Source organism: Euleptes europaea, chromosome 20 (assembly GCF_029931775.1).
Source record: "Euleptes europaea isolate rEulEur1 chromosome 20, rEulEur1.hap1, whole genome shotgun sequence".
NCBI classification, from domain to species: domain Eukaryota; kingdom Metazoa; phylum Chordata; class Lepidosauria; order Squamata; family Sphaerodactylidae; genus Euleptes; species Euleptes europaea.
In genome coordinates, this window is record NC_079331.1 from 10,473,493 (window position 1) to 10,482,146 (window position 8,654).

Sequence of the window (8,654 nt, forward strand, 5' to 3'; positions counted from 1 at the left end):
TAAGGGAGGCTCAAACCGGCTTACAATCACCTTCCCCTCCCCACAGCAGACATCCTGTGAGGTAGGTGGGGCTGAGAGAGCGTGACTGGCCCGAGGTCACCCAGCCGGCTTCACGTGCAGGAGCGGGGAAACAAATCAAGTTCACCAGATTAGCCTCCGCCACTCATGTGGAGGAGAGGGGAATCAAACCCGGTTCTCCAGATCAGACCCCACCGCTCCAAACCACCGTTCTTAACCACTACGCCGCACTGGTTCTTAGGGCACTTTCGCACAGCCCAAATAATGCACTTTCAAAAAATATGACCTTGACCTCCTGTTGTCTTCAACCAACCTTGGGGCTGCATTTGTGGAACTTTCCAGGAGGTGAGTTCCTTCCTCCCATCCCAGATTCACAGCTGAAGCGCATGGATTATTTAGCTGGCCTGAGAACCTGTCCTTGGGAAGGCGCTGCTGTGTGGGAGGGTACCTAACACCTGCAAAGAGTCATAGGGAAACACTTTAAGCTGTAAGATTCCTTCAAGGTGGGTTCTGTCTTGCCACTGGCGCTTGGAGTCAGTGATGGGCTGGATAAGGGTGAACAAGCTGAAACTTAATCCTGACAAGGCAGGGGATCTCTGGGTTAGCAAAGGCAGACCTTGGGCGTGAGATTTCTCCTGTCTTGGATGGGGTTCACTGCTTAGGAGCCCTGCTTGACACAGCAGTCGCCTTAGAAAACCAAGCGGCTGCCATGGTTCAGAGTGCTAGAGAGCCAGGGTGGTGTAATGGTTGAGAGCGGTGGTTTGGAGCAGCGGACTCTGATCTGGAGAACTGGGTTTGATTCCCCCCTCCTCCGCATGGGCGGCGGAGGCTAACCTGGTGAACTGGATTTGTTTCCCCGCTCCTATACACGAAGCCAGCTGGGTGACCTTGGGCTAATCACAGCTCTCTTAGAGCTCTCTCAGCCCCACCTACCTCATAGGGTGTCTGTTGTGGGGCGGGGAAGGGAAGGTATTGTAAGCCGGTATGGTTCTTCCTTAAGTGGTAGAGAAAGGTGGCATGTAAAAACCATCTCTTCTTCTTCTTCTGTCCAGCTTTGGCCGGTGTGTCAGCTGTGTACGTTCCTCGGTCAGTCAGATCTAGCCACAGTGATCCAGGCCTTAGTTACATCTAGATTGGACTACTGCAATGTGCTCTACTTGGGACTACCCTTGAAGAGTGTTTGAAAACTGCAGCTAGTGCAGAACGCTGAGGCAAAAAAATGTAAAAAAAATTATATTCCATTTCACTTCTGAATATTCAAAACAGCCAACAAAACAGAAAAAAGCTGTAGGACCACAGAGATGGTAAGTTTCCAAAAAGTTAAAACCAATGCACAATTAAATGCAGATATAGTTAAAAGAAGCCAAACAAACAAATAAAAATGGAATACTCTGCACCAATTGCATTTCATCATTCTGGGTAAAAGCCACCTTGGAAGAAGAAGAGTTGGTTTTTATATGCCGACTTTCTCTACCACTTAAGGGAGACTCAAACCGGCTTACAATCACCTTCCCCTCCTCACAAGACACCCTGTGAGGTAGGTGGGGCTGAAAGAGCTCTTAAGAGAACTGGCCCAAGGTCACCCAGCTGGCTTCATGTATAGGAGTGAGAAAATAAACCCAGTTCACCAATTAGCCTCCGCCGCTCATGTGGAGGAGTGGGGAATCAAACCCAATTCTCCGGATCAGACACCACCGCTCCAAACCACCGCTCTTAATCTCTACACCACGCTGGCTTCCATGGAGATCTTTGTGGGTTCCCAAAAAGATGTGGTGGTAGAAACCAAATAAATAATGTAGGGGGCGGAAGGCGGCTGCAGGTGAACAATGAAACAATAAGAACATTGGAAAAAGTTGGTAAAAAGAAGCTTCAATAAAACAATATGAACGTTGGAAAAAGTTGGTAAAGAGAAGCCATCCGAAGGACCCAGTTAACGGCATATACAGCAACAGTGTAAGGATGTGTCACTGGCCCCCAAGGCTAGATTAATTCACGCCATCATATTTCCTATTACTCTGTATGGGTGTGAAAGCTGGACAGTGAAGAAAGCTGATAGGAAGAAAATAGATTCCTTTGAAATGTGGTGTTGGAGGAGAGTGTTAGGGATTCTGTGGACTGCCAAAAAAAAAAAAAATCAGAGGGTTATAGAGCAAATCAAGCCTGAACTGACCCTAGAAGCTAAAATGACTAAATTGAGGCTATCATATTTTGGTCACATCACGAGACGACAAGAGTCAATGGAAAAGACAGTCATGCTAGGAAAAGTTGAGGGCAGCAGGAAAAGAGGAAGACCCAACAAGAGATGAACGGACTCAACAAAGGAAGCCACAGCCCTCAATTTGGAAGATCTGAGCAAGTCTGTCAAAGATAGGACATTTTGGAGGACTTTCATTCATAGGGTCGCCATGAGTCGGAAGCAACTTGACAGCACTTAACACGCACACACACAGACACAGCAACAGCAGCAAATCCAGCTGCCGCTCTGTCCAAAAACATGCCGAAACAGTAAGGTCTTCTTTTGGCACCTGAAGGAGAGTTGGATCGGAGCCAGCTGGCCCTCCCAAGACAAGAGTTCCAGAGGCTGAACTCAGAACAGCTGAAAACGCCCCAGCCCATGTATCCACCCACGGTACTTCAGTCCAGACTGGGACAGTGCAGGACTTGCAAAGTGGACCTCCTCATGGAGGTAGGCCCGTATAGGCAGAGTCATTCAGGTAACCAAGTTTCAAATCATTATCCTAAGTTGCTATTTGAATATTTGTTTTTAAGTGACGACAGCATAAGAGAAATCCTTTTTTTTTCTCACTTGGATGATACCAATTAAAATCTAGCATACTATCAGGGAGGGGCTGTGGCTCAGAGGTAGAGGATCTGCTTGGCATGCAGAGGGTCCCAGGGTCAATCCCTGGCATCTCCAGTTCAAGGGACTAGGCAAGGAGGTGATGTGAAAGTCCTCTGCCTGAGACCCTGGAGAGCCATGGAGAAGGGCTGTGGCTCAATGGTAGAGCATCTGCTTGGCTTGCAGAAAGTCCCAGGTTCAGTCCCCGGCATCTCCAGTTCAAGGGACTAGGCAAGCAGGTGCCTGAGACCCTAGAGAGCCACTACCAGTCTGAGTAGACAATACTGACTTTGATGGACCCACGGTCGGACTCAGTATAAGGCAGCTTCACGGGGATAGACCATGGCTTAGCGGTAGAGCATCTGCTTGGCATGCAGAGGGTCCCAGGGTCAATCCAGTTAAAGGGACTAGGCAAGTAGGTGATGTGAAAGACGCCTGCCTGAGACCCTGGAGAGCCACTACCAGTCTTCTTCCAAAAGGCTTCTCATGATCTTTCACAGCTTCCAGCTTACAAATAAACTACACGTCCCGCAGAGTGGACATGTAAGTATGGGGAAAGTGCCTATTCCTCAGAATCTTTGCTTTTAATTCTTAGAACAAATGGGACCCAGAACATTATATGTTTACCCTTGTGGGGACCGACATTCCATCCATGTTATTTTCATAAACAAATTTTTCAGGGAGATGAATGGATTTTTGTGTTTATAGGAAATTCATTTTGGCCATTCCAATAAAGGACACGTCCCACATTTCTGTGGATTTCAGAAGAAGGAAAAACATCCATTTACGGCACAAGTGTTTCGCTTGTAACAAAAAATAAATACCAGCAGACAAGAAACAGAGTTGTTTAAAGGCTGATCATTAATATACAACACTTCACACAGATCTTAAAAACTGTGAAGAGAGGTAAGTAGCAAAAACAGAAGCACTGATAATATTATGCAAGCATTATATGTGTACTGCAATACATGTCCTACAATTTCTTGGAACATTTGTTACAACTATTTTGTATGTTCTCCGAGTAGCTACAATTTGTTATATAAACGTCTAGCAACCTCTGGTGCTGTTAACCTTCTTTTTCTTCTTGTTCACATATTCTGCCTCGAGTAACCAAACATTTAACAACCCTATACGGTCACTGGGGAAGGAAGGTGGAACGGTGTAGCCCAATCTTGTCAAATGTTGGAAGCTAAGCAAGGTCAGGACTTGGATAGGACACCACCAAGCAAGACTCTGCAGAGGCAGGCCATGGCAAACCACCTCTGCTTCCTCACTTGCCTTGAAAGCCCATACCTGGGGTCGCCATGAGTTGGTTGCAACTTGACAGCACTTACATACATATGGTCACTGGAGAACACACATGAACGCACATGAAGCTGCCTTATACTGAATCAGACTCTTGGTCCATCAAAGTCAGTATTGTCTACTCAAATTGGCAGCGGCTCTCCGGCAGAGGCCTTTCACATCACCTACTTGCCTGGTCCCTTGAACTGGAGATGCCGGGGATTGAACCTGGGACCTTCTGCATGCCAAGCAGAGGCTCTACCACTGAGCCACGGCCCCTCCCCTGAAATGCATCTCAGGCTGGCATTCCTGAGCGAAATCAGCTGAAATTTTGTGACTAATAAATACACAAAGAACCTTTTCCAAGCTCTGTTTCTCCTTTGGTGCCTGCGGGAGGGCGGGGGAAGAGATGGCTCTCCATTTTTGCACGCCCTTCATGGGGCTCCCTGCTGAAGGATGTTTGTCTGGTGGTATCTAAAGCACCTGATGAAGTCCATCCTCTTTATACAGGTTTGAAGCAGATCGGTGTCGGTTCCGTTGCCATTTTTGCTCCGGTTGCAAGTTTTTTTATCTTTTGCATGCTGATGATTATGTTTTTGCTGTTTTACAATACTGCAGGGGCTACTTATTGGTTGAGAGGCAGCATCTACATTATTTATGTAAATTAAACCATGGGGGAAAAAGTAGCCTCAATGCATGTGTTGAGCCAGACCAGAGTCTGGCTGTCATTGCTGAGCGGGCAATAGATTATATTCATGCTCGTTGGGGGAGGTGGAAGCAACACAGCATATGATTCTGAGTTGCCCACATCACAAGGAGGCCAGATTAAAATATCTTCAGCCTGTGCTAGATAGCTTTCTGGGCGAATCCGATGAAATTAAATTGGGAAAACCTTTTGTCCGATAAAAATCACTGGGTATCCAGACAAGTTGCTAAATTTTGCCTCGGGATATGTAAGACTCGGGGAAACGATAGTAAAGCGGTTGTAAAGCTGTAGACTTTTATTCTTCCATTGTTTCGAATCATTGTTTTAAATCTGGAACTTTTGTTCAATCTCGCTATCACTTTTGTTATACTGGTCAAAGACCGCAATAAAATTTTATGAATATGAGTGGGCAATAAATGCTGGCACAGAAACGCCCCAGATGTTTAACCCAGGTAGTGACCACTTGGGAAACAAAACCCACACGCAGGCCGGTGAGAAGACTTCTCGTCAGGGCTGATCTGCTCGATCGAATGCCAAGTGCTGGGCGGAACCATTCAGTTTGCTACTACGGAGAACACTGAAGTGCATCTCAGGTTGGCGTTCCTCAGCGAAACCGGCTGAAGGGCCGCTTTGTGACTAATAAATACACAAAGAAATGGCGTTGGAGAAAACAACGGAGTCCTTTCCTGTGCTACAGCCAGAGGGTACAAGAAGTTCTCCACCACCAGTCCTAAGGCAACAAGTTTTGCAAGAGGGCTGCATGTTTTTTTAAAAAAGGTGCAGACACGTTATTGAAAACTTCAGAGAAAGCGGTAGATTAGATGGGAGGAAAAGCTCTTATGGGAAGGAGGTGAGCTCCGCAGGGCAGAGTGGGAAGCTGCAGTAGTGCAGTCAAAAGCTCTGCTCACAACCTGAGTTCGATCCCGACGGAAGTCGGTTTCAGGTAGCCGGCTCAAGGTTGACTCAGCCTTCCATCCTTCCGAGGTCGGTAAAACGAGGACCCAGCTTGCTGGGGGTAAAGGGAAGATGACTGGGGATTGGGGAAGGCAATGGCAAACCACCCCATAAACAAAGTCTGCCTAGGAAACGTTGGGATGTGACGTCACCCCATGGGTCAGGAATGACCCGGTGCTTGCATAGGGGACCTTTACCTTTACCCAAAATAAGAGATGCGTGAAGATCTACACCATGATGTGTGTGGGGTTACTCAGAAGTAAGTTCCACTGAGGTCAATGAAATTCCCCAAGTAAATGTGCGCTGGATTGCAGCCCAAAAGAAGGGGAAATGCTGTACCTCAAAGCAGGCTTACATTTCTCATTAACCGAGCCAGAATCTTTCTTCAGCTGCTAAAGAATTATCCTGCCCACATAAGAAGTTAATTAGAGTCTCATGACTTTTATTTTAATGTCTAGTGGGACAATCGTGATGATGTATTTAGTTGGGTTCTTGCTTAGCGGCTTCAGCCGTGCAGATTACAATATATGAGGTAATGCTGCAAAGGCCGCCCATCAATTAATATCGGGAAGTATGTAACACCTCATCAATTTCTTTTTGTGTCTTTCTTTTCGAATAAAAGAAAACGAGGGTCCTCGGTTTATGTGCTGAAAGGGAAATATTAATTTTCACTGTTTCTAAGCTATTGTGAGCACTCGCTCCCATCAACATTCAAGTTTCTTTCACCGCAAAAGCGGTAAGGGACTCTAGAACAAAACAAAAAGACACCAAAGGAAAAAAAAAAACCTCTCTAAGGTCTATTCAGTGGATTCATGAAAAGAGCAGAGCTGAGAGAGACAGACATGAACTCAAGCAGAAGGGTTGGTTATAACAAAGCAGCTTTCTTAGGCCCCATGATTACTTCAAGAGCGCTTCAATGCAAAGACTGTCAGCAGGTTGAGGAAGCTGATAAGAAACGGGTTAAAACACAGAAGCGCCAGGTTGCCGGTCAGAGATACCATCTACTGTAGTTGCGGCATTAAGAGGCCGCTGTGGTCGCTCCTGTCAGTTTCCCATGCCTACAAGTTGCAACGCGGGGCAGCCTTACAACGCCCACCTAAGTCCTTTACCAGGTAACCCAGCAGAAGAGTTAATGGGAATACGGGATGAACCTCCAGGTGCAGGCTGAAGAAGAAGAGTTGGCTTTTATGTGCCGACTTTCTCTACCACTTAAGGAAGAATCAATCCGGCTTACAATCACCTTCCCTTCCCCACAACAGACGCCCTGTGAGGTAGGTGGGGCTGAGAGAGCTCTAAGAGAGCTGGGAGTAGCCCAAGGTCACCCAGCTGGCTTCATATTTAGGAGTGGGGAAACCAACCTGGTTCACCATATTAGCATCCACCACTCATGTGGAGGAGTGGGGAATCAAACCTGGTTCTCCAGTTCAGAGTCCACCGCTCCAAACCACCACTCTTAACTGCTAGACCACACTGTGCTTCTTTGAACACATAAAGCTGCCTTATACTGAATCAGACCCTCGGTCCATCAAAGTCAGTATTGTCTACTCAGACCAGCAGCGGCTCTCCAGGGTCTCAGACAGAAAGGTCTTTCAGGACACCTGCTTACCTAGTCCCTTTAACTGGAGATGCTGGGGATTGAACCTGGGACCTTCTGCGTGCCAAGCAGATGGTCTACCACCAAGCCACGGCCCCTCTCTTTGCTGTGTGTGTTGTGGACACATTGAAAAGGAAGGGGAATTATAAGGATTGTGCTGCACAAGGGAGTAATTAGAGCTACCATTGCTAGTGGTTTGAGGTTTCCCCCCCACCCGAAGAACAGTTGTCCTACCAAAACATTAACTGGTTAAGCCAACACTTCTTCAGTTCGTGCGAGAACTTGTCACAAATTGCTGGGTTAGACCCAGGCTTGGTGGACAGAACAATGTGAGGCACGCTTTTTCTCCCCCCATGAAAGTCGTTACTGTACAAACAAAATTTGGGTCAGCCAAGTAGAATTAGGAGTTTCTTCAGTTTCAATTCTTGCGCAACCCTTTGCCGACCCAAGGAACAGCTGTGGAGTCAGACCTTGCATTCCTTGAAACGACGTCAGCTGTGGGAATAGGCGTTGCTGCCTCTGTTCTCTACCCCAGACAAGTCCCTTGCTAATGAGATGTTTCAGCTCGGTGGGAACGTCCCACTTATGTAGTGGAATCAACATCCATGGTATCAGATGAGGGATTACAATAAACCCACCGTGCTCTGGGAACAGCTCTCTCCCACGTCCACCCCATCCCACTGTTGGGGTTATCCACACCCCTTGATGGAAGCGGTCCAGTTCTTTGCAGTTTAGAGGGCGACCTTGGTCAACAACATTGGTCAACTCTTAGATGCATCTAACACTTCAACAAGACTTTCTTTGTTAAGCTTTGACATGCTTCTCGCTCAAAGCTGATTCATAAGCTTCGGACCTCACGTTCAAAACATCCTGGTTTTGCAGCAGCTGTAACTTTTGTAGAAGTCTTAATTACGTGAAACAGACTGAGAGTACGAAGAGACTCCGTGTTAGGGGCCACCAAAAACATCCAACGTTGGCATGGAGACTCCCCTTACAACTGAAGCGGAGCAGGTGGCTTACAAAACCTATGTGCAGAGGACTCACAAAGCTAAGAGAACATAAGAAAGGTCATACTTGATCAGACCAAGGCCTATCAAGTCCAGCAGTCTGATCGCACAGTGGCCAACCAGGTGCCTCTAGGAAGCCCACAAACAAGACGACTGCAGCAGCATTGTCCTGCCTGTGTTCCACAGTACCTAATATAATAGGCATGCTCCTCTGATCCTGGGGAGAATAGGTACACATCATGACTAGTATCC